The sequence below is a fragment of the Natator depressus genome, chromosome 4, assembly GCF_965152275.1.
Source record: "Natator depressus isolate rNatDep1 chromosome 4, rNatDep2.hap1, whole genome shotgun sequence".
Taxonomy (NCBI): domain Eukaryota; kingdom Metazoa; phylum Chordata; order Testudines; family Cheloniidae; genus Natator; species Natator depressus.
This window is the reverse complement of record NC_134237.1, coordinates 90,143,202-90,161,770: the sequence shown is the minus strand read 5'-3', so window position 1 is coordinate 90,161,770 and position 18,569 is coordinate 90,143,202. Positions and strand designations below refer to the sequence as shown.

At 38.6% G+C, this 18,569-nt stretch overlaps 1 protein-coding gene across 1 annotated transcript in view; it reads right to left on the bottom strand.

Annotated features, from left to right (window-relative positions):
• Nucleotides 1-18,569, bottom strand: part of SCFD2 (sec1 family domain containing 2) — a 301,712-nt gene that overhangs the window by 40,416 nt on the left and 242,727 nt on the right. The window lies entirely within an intron of this gene.

Genomic DNA, 18,569 nt, shown 5'->3' with positions numbered 1-18,569 from the left:
GTATGCAATCTGAGACACCAAGAAAACCTTATATTATGAAAATACTTTACGTAAGAAAAATTTACATTGTGGAGTTCAAACAGAGAAACTTGCTAATAATAAATATTCTGCTCAGGGTTATGATGAGTCAGGTTGATTACAAGTATTTAGTGAGTACTTCCATTTCAAGCAATCATTTTCTTCCTCTGACCTTTCCCATTTTAGAGCTATATTCTTTCACATTTAGAAATCCATGGCATACTGCACAGCTGGGTATAGATTATAAACCACTGTAGCCTCCCCTGGGATGGAATATAGTCAATTCTAACAATTATTCTAATTGGATTAAAATGCATTTAAGGCACACAGTTATGAAACCCATCTTCCTGACATTCTTTAAACTGTTACAATAATTGTTTTTCAGATCCCACCATTTCAAGCTTTAGAGTCCTGCAGACTCCATGTTACAGTCCCTAGCGTTCAATGTATCAGCGTCAGAAGCTTCTGCTGTAAACTAGAACCACAGGCATTCAACGCTCTACGATAATTTTTTCATTAGCATGTTGGATTGTTGAAGTGCACCATACATATTAGAGAGAGATGGAGAACTAATGTGCAAAGTGATTGATATATGACGTGATTAGTGAGGGTGGTAGCCTCATCTCGTAGCTCTGTGAAGAGGGATGAAATGGAAATGGACAGTGGGGCTGAGGTAAAGGCCTGTGGGCCCTGGAAGAAAAGAGTGATGAAAAGCGTGCCTTGGGAAGGATGGGTACTGGGGGAGGTGCCTATTTTCTGCTTTCATACACAGAGTAGAAGCTGGCATTTCCCAGGTTTTGGATCCAGTTTGGAGTCTGAGGGCACTTGGATCCAGAATTCCAGTTCAGGGCCATCTCCAATCTCTTTCCTTCAGCTATCCTCAATGGTATATATTCCTTCTGTGCCACCCGGAAAAACCTCCTTTCACATGGTAGTAAATCAGACAACTCCCGTCAAGTTGGACTTTTTTCAGATTGTTCTCTCTTTGGAATCAGAGTTTGGCTTTGTCCTTGTTAGTGGTTTGGGCACCTTGGCACCAGCAGGCCATAGTCTTCTAGATAAAAATTGCTCGCGCCACCATATTATGGAGTAACAGGAAGTGCTGCAGGGATAAGAGGGGGTGCAGGCCTGTGCTGGACAATGAATATGCATGTACTCTTGATCTACAGTAAGGATTTGGTATTTTGTTCCAGTGTTCTGTGGCAGAGCCTACAGAAAACATTTGTCTGTCATGCCTTTCTCAATTGCCCACACAGTGGGGGAAGGAGAGAGCTCCTTTTAAGCCCCCCATGTCCATCAGAAAAGTGGCTAGTTTGGGACTCTGTTGATCCAGAAAGCTCAAATGCCTGGGGAAATCAAGTCCTTCTTTTCTCTGTTTGGCAGCATAACAGTTACATTCTTCTCCTTTTAAATGTATTTTTAGTTTTTTAATCCCTTATACTACGCATTAATAAAAAATCCCAGGTTCTTTGAAACTTGTTATGTATTTGCTGTACTATAATATGTCTGTAAAATGAGAGCAACTTTGCCCTGATCTGTTGCCAAAATCAGGAAAACAAAGGCAGTTGTGTTGTACAAATGACACGTTCCGACAAATCACGCCCTATTCACACCTTTCATGTCAGCGGGAGCTGCGTGTGTGTATGGAGAGAAGAACAGAATATTTATATTCTAGCTTTCCGACGTTATCAAGAAATATGTTCCTTTTTACAATAATGCAGAGGTGGAATATATTAACTGGAGCATAGCTTATGTGTTAATTAAAACAACAAGGAGTCTGGTGGCACCCATGCATCTGAAGAAGTGGTGTTTTACCCACGAAAGCTTATGCCCAAATAAATCTGTTAGTCTTTAAGGTGCCACCAGACTCCTCATTGTTTTTGTGGATACCGACTAACACGGCTACCCCCCCCAATACGTGTTAATTAAAATAACCTTAGCTGTTACTGAATTTTCACTATAAAATGAAGGTAATTAACATAGCATATCAAACTTGTTACATGCGGAGGAAGGAGTGTAAAAGAGTATCTACTACAGGAAATTTTTGGATATTGCCTTATTATTGGCAAATATAAAATAACCCCACTTGTGAAAATGGTAAAATCCCTATTAATGGCTTATGGGATTGGAGATCTTCAAGAAGTAGAATTTGTCTCAACTTGATGATCACTTTAGATAAGCTATTACCAGCAGGAGAGTGGGGTGGGAGGAGGTATTGTTTCATGGTCTCTGTGTATATAATGTCTTCTGCAGTTTCCACAGTATGCATCCGATGAAGTGAGCTGTAGCTCACGAAAGCTTATGCTCAAATAAATTGGTTAGTCTCTAAGGTGCCACAAGTACTCCTCCTCTTTTTTCTAAAAATTCTGATATTGTACAGGAAAAAGACATTCAGACTTTGTGCTAATCTGAGCCTGCTCAACTTCCACTGACTTCAACAGGAGTTTGAGGGGGTTTAGAACCACACAGTCTGCATTCAGCAACTAACAGGATTCAGTCACTGGTTGGCCCGTGTGTTGGCCTACTTTCGATTTTCCCTAGATCTCCTTCTGAGTCATATCATGGCTTTTCTTTCGTGAATAGCAGAACTATGAGAACTAGAACCAGTGGATTGCCACAGAAAGCTTAGAACAGAAGAAAAATGGAGATGTTCTTCTCTTTAACCTACAGTAATTACAGAAACCAATCTGTAATATGTTTGTTATTTGACAGATTTCTAAAACTGAAAAAATCAATAAAAACCTATTTTAAAGGAAGACACAAGATAGATCTGTACTGTGAACCTATCAGCTTTGTTGGTGATTCTTTAAGTATGTCACTGTTTTATTTTCCTCTATGGGGATAAACTCCCAACTGAGACTTTAGAGAAGAGCCATTGTGTATCAGAAAATCACCTTCACACATTGTTACTATACTTTGTGTCTGCTAATATATAGTACAGGCATTATAAGTAAGCTTTTGTTTCTTCTAAAATAATACACAATCATTGCCATTTAGCCGATGTTCTTTCTGAGAGATGCCCTTAATAAAGATAATGCTATTTTCAAGGCTGCAAACTCAGGGAAAGATCAAACACTCTTTTAAAGCTCATGAGTTCACTGAGGTTCACAGTGTAGGCCATTGTTCGGAACAACTGAGGCAGAGTGCAGCCATAATCAGAATTGTGACAAGTGAACATATAAAGTACCTGCAAAAAACAACCAACAAAATGCCCTCAAAACCATGCTACGAGGCTGGTGGGAAAGTTAAGCTGTTCTAAGAGCACAAGCAAAATGATGCGTTGAAATAAAAGTCATCACTCAGAACAACAACAAATCCCAGCACCAGGATCTCATTATGAATGTTGCTTTTTTGTACATGTGCAAAGTTGGCTCACTTGGACTGTTATGCATCAGCAAGAGACAAAGAAAGAATAGCAGGTAGAGGGCCTTGGGGGCCAAGACATTGAACATCACACCATTTTTTAAACTAATGAAAATCTCACATTTGTTCTTTTACTCTGTATTAGAGGAATATTATGCCTCTCATTTTCTAGCAGATTAATATAAAAACATACACACACCTCCACTCCCATATGTTTCATGACAGTTATTGTTAGATATTAGAATATGAAAGCTATTAGAACATAATATTAGAACATGAAAGCTATTAAGAAAAATGTAGGGAATGTGTATCTAGGTATCCACACTACATGTACGTAGGTCTTTATACCTAACAGCTAGGAGAAAAGAGGCATAATAATCAGAACTAAAGTGGTATTAATGGGATATCACCATCAGCCCTGATGGATCCCAGCATGCTTTACAATCGTAATTATACATAAGAATTAATTCACTCCTCACTGGGGTCAAACCCATAAGCTGTTTAACATTGCACAATGACACTGCAGGACAATTTAGGAGAGGGCAGGGAGTGAAGAATACCACTATATCCCAGCTGAAATTACAGGAGAAATGTAGAGTCAGAATTTAATTACACAAATTAGTACTTAGTGAATTAAGTGCTTGGAAAGGGATCAGCTTGACAGCCTGGGAGAATGAAATCATCCATTTTATCTACAGAGCACATATAGACAATGCAAGTGTAAGCTTTTCCACACTGCTCACCCTAGCCCTGCCTCTAGGGATGAATGTTGTTCATTCTCAGAGCTCATTCAGCCCTTGGCTTCTTTGCTAAAACTGTCCACAAAGGTGCCATTTAGTGCCAGCTGTGGAAGTAATTTTTGTGCTCTTGACTGCTTTCCCCTAGGAACTAAACTGAGGCCCACTAACTTATTGCATATAGGCCACCGAACAGCCATAAGATGAAAAAGACTGAGTCACTGCCAAGATGAGCTGGACTCGGACTGGGCTTGCTCTTCTCGTCAGCGATCAATGATCAATTGTGATACGACAGCAACCAAGAGTGGCTAGAAGGAAAAGAAAACCAAAGAAGTGGGGGAAAAGGGGAAGATTTTGCAAAACAGGATTTAGCTTTCAAGTGTGAACTTTAAATTCCCCCTACCCCCACAGCTATTTACTAAACGAGAATCAGATCTATGAGAACACATAGATCCATGCTGCCTCAATATCCAATAATGAGAACTAGGGGTGAAATCCTGATCCTACTGAAGTCAATGGAGTTTTGCCATTGACTTCAATGGAAGATTTCACTCTGTCTAACTCCAAATGAGGGTGCCCTGACAAAACTGATCACTATATCTTGTTGTAATTAGTATTTGAACATCAATAATGAAAAGAAATCTAACGAGTTAAAAATCACTAATAATTTGCTCCTATGTAACATTTTTCATCTTAGAAGCCATTTTAAACATGGTTTAATTGATTGACCCTCACAACACCGCTTTGCAGGAGATAGGTTATCTACCATTTAGAGATGTGAGGCAGAAACTACCCGAGGGCTCTGAAGGGCTCAGTATCACAGTCAGAATTATAGCTCAGGAGTGCCTGGCTCTGAATCCTGTTGTCAGGCTGTTCCTTTCTCGAGTATATAGACTACATTTAAATAATAACCAGTAACACACTGTGAATGCCAGAAAACAGACAGATACTGTAAACAGAGTGGATAAGGAAAGGAAAGGAAACCAGGGTACAATGGAGAAAAAATGTAAGAAAAGAGAGAGAAACTGAGAATAGTAATAGATTTGATGTAGAAATGAAAGAGGAGAAACAGTACTTTTTTCTGTTCTGGATTACATACGAACATTTGACATAAATATGTTTAAAAACTGAAGTCTGTATACAGGCTTATTTATAAAACGCCAGTTGAATTACAGCTTTAGAAGAAATCAAATGGGATCACTTGAAAAGCCACAAAATGGAGACAGTCAACTCTACACTTCTATAAATGTCAGTTTCCAGGCTGACTAGCATATAGAGAATGAAAACAAAGTAGCGTGCAGAAACACTTTGGAGCAGTCAACAGTATCAAGGAATTCAAATTAAGGCATGAATGTGGTTTCTGTGACTGGAGGAGTGAGCACGAGGCAGAGTTGAAACCTTGCCAAAACAAACACTGCAACTTTTTGGACTAGCAGCGTGAGCAGCAAAAATGCAATATGTGGTTTATTTTTATCACAACAAACACCTCCCATTTGAGACATGGGCAAGGATTTTTAAAAAATGGGTAACTAAAGCTTCTAAGTCTGTATTTATGCACCTAAATAAGTAGCCTAATTTTCAGAAGTGCAGGGCACTGAGAGGATCTCTTTGTCACCCACTGAACAACACAACAACATGCATAACTTTAAGATTGTGAGTAGTCCCATTTACTTCAATGGAATTACTTGCATGCTTAAAGGTATGCATGTGCCTAAGCTCTTTGCTGATTTGGGATCTTTACATTCAGTGGGAACGGCTGGGTGCTCAGCACTTTTGAAAATATGGCCATTTATTTAGGTACTTAAATATGGTTTTAGGAACCTGACTTTCGGGTCTGATTTTTTAAAATCTTGATCTTAGCATTTATTTCTAACACCGTGTCTTATTACAGCAAAGTTTCACCCCCTTCCCAATTCACTGTATTTTAGTCTACCATACCATGTAAAATTAACTTTTATGTAGTACTGACAAATTCCATACTGGAGGCTCTTATGTTACATGAGATTAAACCTATCAATTTAATGAACAAGTACAGAAAAGACTACAGTACTTACTAGAATAAATTACATAAACTGATTGCAGGAGGAATTAAGTTATGCTCAAATGGGGTTTCTAAAGAAAATTATTGCAATAGTTCATTAGGGAACAACTGAGTTGTTTCCTCAAGTAGTCTATATCTTAATTTAAAAAGCACACACTTTTAGAATATAAAAAAAAGCAGCTATGGTAAATGCTTTATGTATCTAAATAAAGTTTCTTAATAAGGTTCTTGAAGGATATCAGTAAAACTCCACATACTACAAAAGGCTATAAACCCCAATGACAATGTCGCAGTCCAGTTCCTGGACAATCGGTTGTTCTCAGCCTATTGCTTTATAAAAGTCCTTATTTTCTTGAAAGCTTTGGCCTTTTTGCAGCCCAGTGCATGTATGATATGGTTAGGCTAATCTTTCTTCATCAAGGACCGTACACAGTGGGTGAACCTGCCTGTGACAGTCAGTATTGATGGTATAGTTCTGAGGTTCTCTCTGAGATTTGTTGCCTCTGACCTACATACAATAAGGTGGCCGGGCAATATCTAGAATATTGTAGGGGCAAAATTATGCCTGGGGAAGGGGAAGAGGTGCACCATCCAATTAGCAACAGTGAAGGCAGTATGCCTTATAAGGCATAAGCCCTCTTGGGCACTGGCTGGAATGTACAAGACAGGAATGTGTGACACACCTGTACAACAAGTGTAATTATTCTCCTTTGGGACAGCTCTACTGGCACAGAGGGGGCACAGCCACAATTCTGCTTTTGCCCCTCCAACTATATCCTCCCTGGGGGTATTAGCACAAAGTCTTGCACTCCACAGACCATCCAAATGCCACAATATCCAGTTCTAGCAATTATTATTATTATTATTACAGTATATCACACAACATCTGTTGAAGAAAACCTTGGGTTCAGGGAAAGACGTGTTTCTTAGTAACTATGTTAAAAAAAGATCTTAATAAGGAAGACCTGTCATAGGCCTACCCAATCTTTGTATTGAAAAATCAGAACAGTAGGAAAGAAGCTTGAACAGATTTTTTCATTCTGAAAAACTTATGTATGACAGAGCCCCATCCACTTCACCTCAAAAACAATTAAAGAGACAGGTCAAGATTTTCAGTAAAGAGAGGCTAGTGATTTTAGGTGCTTTACACAGAACCACATAAAGGGCCCTGATTTTCAGAAAGTGCTGAGCAACTACCTCTAAAAATCAGGACCCCTTTATGTCAACTTAAAATTAATTTATCTTAAACAAACTAACTCCCTTATCTATGTTAACAACAACACCTCAGATCGCTAATACTAACAAAAATTGTTAATCTAATTTATTATTAATGTTTATTTTTTGCATCTTTTTCAGTGTGGGCAATGAAAATTAATGCTGTCAATTACACTTGTGTTCATAGTCCGTTTTGATTTTACATTGTCCATGCTGGCAAGGTTTGGGTTGCAAGCACAACAGGGGTATATTTATTTTTTAAAACAACAGTTCCACTTGGATTTTTTAAAAATACATTAAATTACAGGCCTTAGACTCTGTAAAAACTCTATTGTTGTGATGGTTGTGTAGAAATACCTAAGAGAGGCAAGTCTTCCATACAAATCTAAATTCTGAGCCAGATTTGAACTGACAGCATTCTTTAATTAATAGTAGATCTATGCTCAATAATATAAATGTATGAAAAAGATGAGATCACATTGCTATTTTCCCCACAATAAAAATAAATAATTGTAATCTGTGTATAAAGTAATGAGATAAAACATTCTCAACATGAAGGCAAAAATAATATTTTAATGCAGTGCACAACTACGTATTCAAAAACGCCTCTATCCAACATGTTATACAATCGTGAAAACCCATTTGCAAACTGACAAGGATAATAGGCACTAGGCTCCATTTAATGGGATTTACTTAATGGTAGATAATAATTGTAATTTTGAACATTTTATTTCCCCTCATTCAGATTAATGGAATTACAACAGGTCCATGAAATGCTTTTTTGTCTCTAGTCCATAGCAATGCTGAGAATGCTTTTCTTGTTTTTTTTAAAAAGAATAAACGGCATTTTATGTGTATTCTAAAATTAAAATTTTATCTGCATGTAGAAACAGTGTAAAAGAGCTCAACATTCTCCAAACACTAGAAGGCCATCCTACAGGAGAGAGAGAGTACTGAAAAGGCTACAAAACTTCTATGACAGCATTGTATTCTCCTGTGCTGGATGGAAACTAACACTTGGTAACATGTTTACGAACATGATCGCATCAAGAGGTAGGACTGTCAAATAAATAAAAACATCACAAATTACAGTATTAAAATGGTTTGAATTCAGTACATGAAAAATCTGTTAAGTAACATGTCATCCTTGTTATGTTTTAAGTGCTATTCTTAGTACCATGCTTCTAAGCAGGGATAAAATGAAAGAATGAATGCCAAGTTTGCTATGATTAAAACAGAACAAAAAAATATGCCTGACATTAATAAACACTAAACCTTTCAAAGTGATGCTAAAATAGTTACTCTAGTGACATTAAAATTTTATAGTTTAATAATGTTCTCAAAGGAAAAATTACTGTTTGCTCTGCACGTGCTGATTTCTGAGGCCCAATCCAGGAAGGGTGTTTAAGCATGCATTTAAGTCCCCCTGAAAGCCAACTATAATAGCGTTAACTTTTTAGTAGCATTCTTAACTATACAAGAAATAAAATCTTTGCTGTTCCAATGTTGTTGCTGTCAAGTGCTGTACAGCAGTATTTTTATGAACAAAAGGAGACCCATACTAGTGATCATGACCAAAAGATACTCCCCTATTTTAAGTAACCAGTTTAGCATAATGTTTCCTACAGACATTGGTTCAAATTTTAGCTAAGGATTCCTCTCCTAGATTGTTTGCTGGTTCCCTTATGACACACGGTGCTGATATCTTTTTAGTCACAGTATAGTTAACCTGCGGAACTCACTGCCACAGGAGGCAGACTATTCATACACTGTGGCTGAATTTCCCAAAGGCTTAATAATTTTATGACCACTGTGTGGCAGGATAGTCTTGTGGATAAGGCAGTAGCTTGGAACTCAGAAGCCACAGATTCAACTCTCAGCTCTACCACAGATTTCTTGTATGAACTTGAGCAAGTCACGCAGGCCCTCACTGGGCAATGAGATATGTGCAGGCAGATTTCTGAACTTGTGTCCCACTGACTTGCAGCATAGCGTTAAGTCAGCACCATGGGGGTGCAGGAGCCAGCCAGCATGCATCCATCTCATTATAGCATTGGGGACTTAATCTCTCTGTCCCTCAGTTGCCTAATGTGGGGATACTAATGCTTCCGTCTTCCCACCCTTTGCTGTCTTATCAGTTTGGACTGTAAGCACTTGTGGGCAGGAGCTCTCCCTCTTTATGTGTTAGTAACACAGTCTATAGCACAATGAGGCTCTGATCTCTGACAGCGTCATTAGATGCTCTGTAATCCAAGTAAATAACAACAATGCCACCTTTTGAAAAGGCTAGTGGCTTGTCCGCATGGCCCTGCAGTTCAGACTACGGGGCTGTGAACTGCAATATGCAGTGGTGTGCTGTGCTGTAACTCCCCAGTGTCGACCCTGTGGATGCAAACTAAAAGGTACCTAGTTTGTGTTAGCGTAGTCCTGTTTGAAATAAGACTATGTTTACACAAATGAAATACCTTTTAGTTCGCATCAGCAGCATCCACATAGGGCAGTTAGAGCGCACACTAACATGCATTGCAATTCACACCCCTGTATTTCGAGCTGTGGGGCTGTGTGGACAAAGCCCAAGAGAATGACAGGATAAGAGAACGAGAAGGATAATGAAATATCAAGCTTTCAGGCATAAACTGATTGCTAGAAGAAGTCAAGTTGGAAATTCCTTCCTCATGACATACTGCACTGTGCAATGCTAAGTGCCGGACAAGAGGAGGAAGAAGGGTTTGTTTTTTCTTGAAAGATCAGGTATTTGCCATTGGACTAGATGGGCCAATTTTCTGACACGGCAGATCTTCTTATATTATTTCCTGCTAAGCTTCCATCAGAAGCCTCATCAGAATTTTCAAGCGTTACATTTAATTATATATAAATATAGATATATACACAAACAAAAATGTTGGAAAAATTCCTGAAAGCATTACAGCAGCCAAGTCAAAGAAAAGAGATACATTGCACCTAACTTCCTGCAAATTAAAATCACCCTCAATGAAACAGAGTAACTCTTGGGGGAAAATATTGGAAGCTTTATGGTAGGGGACTGCATTGTGTAAAAAGAAGACTATATCTAAGGCAGCCCACAGTATGGAAATAAATTCAGTAGCCACAATTTTCACACTAAAGACTTTAACTGTAGCTTAATTGTCATTTACTACAAAATAAGTCAAGTCAATATGACACATGTCAAAGTGTACTGTAGCTATGTTGGATCAAAAACTTGAGTTCTACAAATCTTCGAATCTACATCATGACAACTGTCGGCCCTCAGTTGAACCCACTAGCTTCAATGATGCTGCATGAGTATACCTGAGGGCAGAATTTGATGTACTGCATCTCCCGAATTCTGAATACAGATCAGGGAAAGTAGCGTACAGCTTTCTTGAGCCTTTGCATTTTATGCTTTTTGCTATTATATTTCATACCGAAGAAGAGTGATTCTTAAATTGTTTTTCATTCAGACTTTAAGAAAAACAAAATTTTCTTCTTTATAACTTGAAGAGTTACAACATTGTCACATAACAGCAGAAAAAGTGCTGGCTAATGCAAACATAGCATACATTTTTAACATACTAGTGACATCAAGTTTCTATTATTGGACCAAATGTACTTTATCTTCTGCATACAACACATAGGAGACAAAATTCTGTCTCCAGTGAGGCAACATATCGATCTGACCTGATTAAATGCAATGCCTGTGGTTCGTCATGCCTTTCTATCCACAGTACACAGAGGAAACCAGTCATCGTTTTTACAACTGTCTGCCTAAAAAGCAAAATACTGTACATATGGATTCCGGATGTGTGAGTCACTTTTTAAAGATATGAATCACGAAAATTAGCTTCCAGTGTGGAGGAAAGCTGAACTGTCATTCAAGGAGAGTTTAATATTAAAGAGCTTTGTGAAAAGATAAAATGGTAGATGACACATTTGCCTAGTGCATGGGTGATTATGTGAGTTGGAGTAAACACTGCACCTTGATGAGATTACAAAAACATTTTTTGCAGGGGTGTTTACTCTCGTTTACATACATCATGAATCTCATGAAAATATCCATTTGAGAAACTTATTACACTTTGACAGAGAATTACAAAAGAAGAGGTCTTGTGAACCTCTCTGTTGACCCTTTGTCTATACCTTTATACTCTTAGATCACTTTCAGTGCAAATACTTCATTTGAATTTATCACTTTGGAATAACTGGATTTTTCCCTCACATAACATTTAAAGCTTCACATGATAGCCTGTTGTTCCTTTTTTTGGGAATTCTTCAGATCAGCAGCCAGAAAACCATCTCATAAAAATTGCATTGATGGAAAATTTTTGTTATATACAAAATAATTGTCATTATAAAAGACTCGGATAACTCTGAAACAGCTATCGGACACAAATTAATCTTTCTGTATTAATGAACTCTATTAATAACTATAGCTTTGCATGTTACTTTACAGAGATTGAAATGATACATGGTTCCTGTCCTCAAAGAGCTAACAATCTACAAACAAATAGGAAATGAAAACATGGAATGGAAGTGAGAGACCATAGTTAAAACAAATAAATCATGTGTGAATCTAAGTTCTGTGTTAATGAATTTAAGTTCTGTGCTAATTCTAAATGGAGACTAAGGCAGAACATAAGAGTGGAGGGCAATGGTAAAAAGCAAGAAGAAAGAAGAAGATTTTGAGGAGAGATCTGGAGGACTGGAAGATGGGTGACATGGTCTTCTTCAGTCTCAAAACATTACTGTGCTATGTTACATGTTAACCTGACAGAGTGTTATAGGCATTTTAGCTGTGTGCTCATCCATTTCTAAAGACTGTACCCTTTGGTTGTCAATCAGTGAACACAACGGCCTGTATATCCATAGCAATTGTTTTTCCACACACACAAAATTATGATCCTTTGGTCTATATTAAAGAACAAAGACAAGCACAGAAGTGTTTTGGAACTTTATCTTTTTCCTGCAAGTTAGTGGAGAAGTCATTTTAGTTCAGATTACACATCATTTTTTCATAGCATGCAAACGTCGGGTGATGAAGAAAATGAAACTTCAGTAAGTGCTGTAGACATGTATGCAGGGGAAGAAAGTGGCCAAAAGTTTTAATGGTCATAAAAGAATTAATGGAATAAGTACAAAAGACATAAAAGGTGTCAATAAAGGCCCCAATTCACCAAGGTACTTCAACCCATGCTTAAGTTAAAATACGTGAATAGTCACTGCGAATTAAAGTTAGGCCCATGCTTAAGTATCTTGATGAATCAGAGCCAAAACACAGAGTATAATGTCAGAAGTAATAGTGCTGATTTTATTTCCCTAATGTCTGAGATGGCTGTGAAACCAATTTATAATATTTTATTGTCTCTTGGGGGGTCTTATGAATTAATATTTTCTGGATAAAATAATCAAATATAGCTACAGAATAATGTACACCTCAGTGGAACTACTCTTTTTCAAATATGCTCAAGTAGACTAAAAAGATGGAAAATGTGCATGATTTCCAGTCACAATAATCATTTACTGTAAATTGTTAATATTTCCAGGAAAAAGTAATAATGAAAACCACTCATAACGTTGTAGTCACATTTTAACACCTGTTTGTTTGTTCTGCCAGAGAGAGTAATGAATAAAAATGATTTACGCGTCAAGTATATTACAGTAGTACAATTAAAAATTTTTTCATCAAATTGTGCTTGCATAATTCCAAAAGGCTATGTGCAGTTTCAATGTTAAAATGGATTTTCTCTGATTATGTGTGAAAAAGGTAACAACAACAGAGCCTGACGTGCTGGCTATGGTCTTTTAAGGCCAGATTTTGCCCTGACTTAGACATGTACAACCCTATTGCTCTCAATGGGACAGCAAGAGTGAAACTCGGAGGAAAAACTCGGTCCTAGATTGTAAGGTTTTTGGGGCAGGGACTGTTATTTACAATAGATGTTTGTACAGCGCCTAGCATAAAATAAATTAACAATAACAATAATAAATCTTAATGAGCCAATTCCAAAAATTATTGACGGACACAGGGCCGGCCCTAGACCAAATGGTGCCCCAGGTGAGGAGCGTCTTCGGCACTCCTCCCTATTTGTTAAACTTTTGACTACCTTAATTTTTATTGCATTTGTAGCCCATTTCATGACTTTGATGCACTATTTGCATGCATGATTTAGCCCTATTAGACACTAGGATCTGTAAATCTGTATTTATTCATGCCATATATAAGCACATAAAAATTTTTTTCCTCTAAGGTTATAGAAACTTTTTAATTTTAAGAATAACTGAAATGTACTAACATCAAGAAACTGAACTGTGCACCAACACCAGTATTAAAGTGTGTTACAGTAGATGAGAGCTTAGAATGTTAACCCTAGTCCTTTAGTTCAGTGGCTCTCAACCTTTCCAGACTACTGTACCCCTTTCAGGAATCTGATTTGTCTTGTGTACCCCCAAATTTCACCTCACTTAAAAACTATTTGCTTACAAAATCAGACGGAAAAATACAACAGTGTCACAGCACACTATTACTGAAAAATTGCTTACTGCCTCATTTTTACCATATAATTACAAAATAAATCAACTGGAATATAAATACACCGGAACCTCGCTAGAACGTGTGTCTATGTAGCGTGAATTCGCATATAACACGGTCGTGGCCACGGATCCCAAATTTAATTACTTTAATTGCAATTCATTTTAACGCGGTCCCTGCATTAACGCAGTTCCGCGCATGGATCCCAAATCCCGCATTCTAGCAAGGGTCCAGTGTATTGTACTTACTTATAGAGCAGTGTAAACAAGTCATTGTCTGTATGAAATTTTAGTTTGTAGTGACTTCGCTAGTGCTTTTTATATAGCCTACTGTAAAACTAGGCAAATATTTAGATGAGTTGATACACCCCCTGGAAGACCTCTGCTTGTCCCTGGTTGAGAAGCATTGCTTTAGTTCAAAAAGTCACTTTTCTTACCTTTGCCCTCACAAATTGAAGCACAGCGTCAAGCGATCCAAAGACTGGCCAATGGCATTTTCAAGCAATGTCAGTCTCTCGTTGGCCATCATCATTCAAAGATATGTTTTAATGAGCCTGAGCTTCAAAAAGCTGCGCTCACCACTCGCAACTGTGACTGGCAGCATGAGCAGAACCCTCAAAGCTATCCATCCATTAGGAAAAGTGTCCTTCAGCTCAACATCATGAATGAATTGGAGAACCTGGAGTGGAGAGTGCTTCCCGTGTTGCAAAATGTGACAGATGTTGTCCAATTTGACATAGAGATCTTTATCACTGACGTCCAAACATTCCCCATATGTCAGCATCCGGTGAAGGCCTGTACAATTGTTCAAGAGTGTTTTTCTGCCTTCCAGCAGTTTACTACGGTCATACAAAACCCCGCAGCTCTTCTCATGGTGAAAATTTTCCAAACCGTTCTTCAATGGACACTCGAGCACTGTCAACAAGCGAGCAAAAAAACCCTCCCGCTTGAATTTTTCTTCCGAGCTTCCCATCTTTGCTGTTGTACCCCAAGTGTCGCTTCTTCCGATGAATATGAGTTTCCTTGAAGACAGGCTCAACTACTAAGTCTTCTGCCATTTCTTTGGCACCAATGATGGCATCTTCAAATCTGTTGTCCCCAATGAAATCAAGACAGCTTCTCATCAAAGTAGTAGGGGTTGCCATGTCCATCGATTGAGTTTGTAATGCCTTGCTTACGTTTACTGGGAACAGGGATATCATGCCAAACCACAACTGAGACCAGAAATGAGAAGTTAGTGATCTGGTTTGCCAGGCTTTGCACCTTGTGTCAGATTCCGGCCTCAGCTTTACTCGACTGAGCCAGTTCCATCAGGCTGTCATAAACCTCAGCTAGTTGGTACCTCAGTGGCCTTATGCTGTCAATGTGGCTCTCCCAGCAAGTATCACTTAGCAGCTTCATGGTCAGATTTGTAATATTGTCCATGAGGATTTTCCACCTGATAGTTGATGCTTGAAAACAGGACATATATCCTTTGAAGTACTCTGAAGAGAGATATTCAATCTAAAGAAGATGACGCTGCATCTGACACAATCAGGCTGAGGGAATGGCAGCCACAAGGCACAAAGAAAGCTCTTGAATTTAGCGCAAGGATCCCTGCCTGGACGCCACTGTTTCTTCCCTTCATGTTCATGCCATTGTCATAGCCGCAGCAGTGCTGAAGCTTAATTTTATTCTCATTCAAAACTTTTATAAACAGTTCTGTTAGGTTTTTTCCAGTAGAGTCGTCCACAGACCGGAAACAGATAAAGTGTTCCTTTACTTGGATACAGCCAACCTCATTGTCAATAAATCTTACTGTAAATGATATCTTTTCACTGTGTCTAATGTCGGGAGAGATGTCCATTATTACAGTGCAGTCCTTCGCTTTGCCAAGCCACAACAATATGTTATCAAGCACCTTCCTTGCCATAAGGTCAGTCAATTTGTTTTGAATTGTTTTGCTGCAGTAATGGTCCATAGCTTCTTTACAAACTACTCAACGTAGGTGCTCATGCAGGACATTGTTGTATTTCCCAAGGAGCTTTACCAAACTGAGAAAATTACAGTTATGTTCAGTGAACAACTTATCTAACAAGCCCTGGAACAACAAATTATTCTTTGCAAGTGTGACGTTATTGACATAAGCTATGACCGTATAGATCATTGTTGCAACCACTGTTATATATTTGCAGCAAATATTGTACAAAGGTTGTCATGTAAGGTATCTATGGAAAGGTTATGATTTGCTGGGTATGATTATGCTATCTGTATATGTGTATCATTTTCATAGTTAAAGTTATGAATATTGGCTAGGTACTTGTATATCAATGTGTTTTGATTCTGAAGTAGCATTAGTAAAGCATTTGGTCAGCTTCTTGAGAAAGAAATGTGCAAATTAAGTGCCCAATCAAGAAACACTTAGCTGCCCGGCCGCGACTCTGGCCCGCGCGTACCACGGGGACAGAGTGGCCGCGGTGGGCTCGCAGCCTGACGCCGGCTCCCTGCTCTACCAGGAAAACTATTAACTGACAATGGATCTTGGAAAACTCCAATCCACATAAGAAGTCTTCCTGGGAACGTGCTAGGTAGCATGTGATCAATGGCTGCTACCTGTAAAGAATTAAGTCATGCATAGACATGTGACTTGGCCATGTGACTCCAAACTCCATTTTGCTGTAATTTTCCACAGTAAGAACAAAGAGGTGTTCTTACACCTGGAAGAGACTATAAAAGGCAGCTGCCTCATCTCCATCTTGTCTTCAGTCCTGCTTCATACCTCTGGAGGGACTTTGCTACAAACTGAAGCTTTGAACAAAGGACTGAATGGCCCATCCCAGCTGTGGATGTACTCCAGAGACTTGATTTGAACCTGCAGTTTATTTTATCACTGTTACAAGCTTGAATCAAGAACTTTGCCATTACTGTATGTAATTGATTCCATTTAACCAATTCTAGCTCTCATCTATATCTTTTTTCCTTTTATGAATAAACCTTTAGATTTTAGATTCTAAAGGATTGGCAACAGCGTGATTTGTGGCTAAGATCTAACTTGTATATTGACCTGGGTCTGGGGCTTGGTCCTTTGGGATCGAGGGAACCTTTTTTTTTTTTTTACTGGGGTATTGCTTTTCACAACCATCCATCCCCATAATGGGTGGCACTGGTGGTAATATTGGGAAACTGGAGTGTCTAAGGGAATTGCTTGTGTGACTTGTGGTTAGCCAGTGGGGTAAAACCAAAGTCCTCTCTGTTTGGCTGGTTTGGTTTGCCTTAGAGGTGGAAAAACCCCAGCCTTGGGCTGTAACTGCCCTGCTTCAAGCAATTTGTCCTGAACCAGCACTCTCAGTTAGGTCCCACGAGAACCAGCATAGTTACAGCAAGGAAGAAGGTAATTGAGATCAGATGCTCGATCACATTCCTCCAATGCTGGTTTCTACATTAATAATGTGCTGGTTTTCTGCGTCTATGCATTTATTTAACTTGAGCCTGGATTCGACCTCCATCCATTTGGAGTAGGCCGTAAAATGGCCAGGTGACTTTTCATATTGCTTCAGAGCATCAGCTAAATTATGCCAGTAATTGTATCCAGAAAGTGCAAGTAACGATTTGGCATTCTTATCAATTATTTTGCAACAAAAACAGAACACTTTGTCAGTTGATTTCAAGTAAATTAGCCAATGCCGAGCCAAGTTTCTCACCATTCTTGAGCACTCTTTTGCAGTGTGACTTTGACAAGTCTCATTTCTGCTCATTTACTGGAAACATTATATAGTCGATTTTGCCCGGCTCGTTCAAAATTCTATGATCAATATCGGCAGAGTTTAGGATCGCCGGCCAGAAAGCAGGATCTGATATATTGATTTGTGGTGTGCAATTTTTTCCTCGCTGTTGTTTCTCTCATCATGCAAGGCTGAGTCTTCTTTATCGTGTCTCTCCTTTTCATGTAAACCAGATTTTTCTTTGTCATTATTCTCCTTTTCACGTGAGCCACATTCTTCTTTATCATCACTCTCCTTTACGCTGTCAGGAAAGCTGGACAATTCTCCATCACTTACCTTACATTTCTGTTCCTTATCTTCAGGTAAATCTGCTAATTCCTTAGTAATAGGACTGCCAACATTTACGCTTTGCTCCTCAATTTTTTCTGCACTGGGAAGATAGCTACTGCCTGAAGCCTGGTCTATGTAGTTCTGTTTCATGTATTTTCCCATCAAATTTGCCCCTTGCTGCAAACTAGATTGCCATTGACCTTTTTGCTTCCTCTACTGAGCTCCTGAAGGCTTCTTTGGGGGCATCTTTTATTTTCTATGGGGGAAAACAGACAGTATTAGGAAGAACAAAACTCTATATTCCGCAGTGTTATGCATGGCAAAATAAATAATTATATTTCTTTTATATTGTTGCATAGAAAGGGGTTCAATAGGTATCTCTGGCATCTCGTTAAGTATGTCCTTTATTAGTTGCTACTTAAGCTCTTCAAGTCTTAAAACACAAGTACACTTTCACAATTACACAATAAAACAAGATTCACAATATTGCAGCTGGGCTCTCACTTCACTTTGTTCTTATATCTCACTGACTGAGTGGCTACGCCCCACCCGCTACATACCTGCAAACGCATGGCTGACAATATTCTAGGAGGTTCAAGGAAAATATAGTTCTCAGAAAGTCTGAAAGGTTCCCTGAGA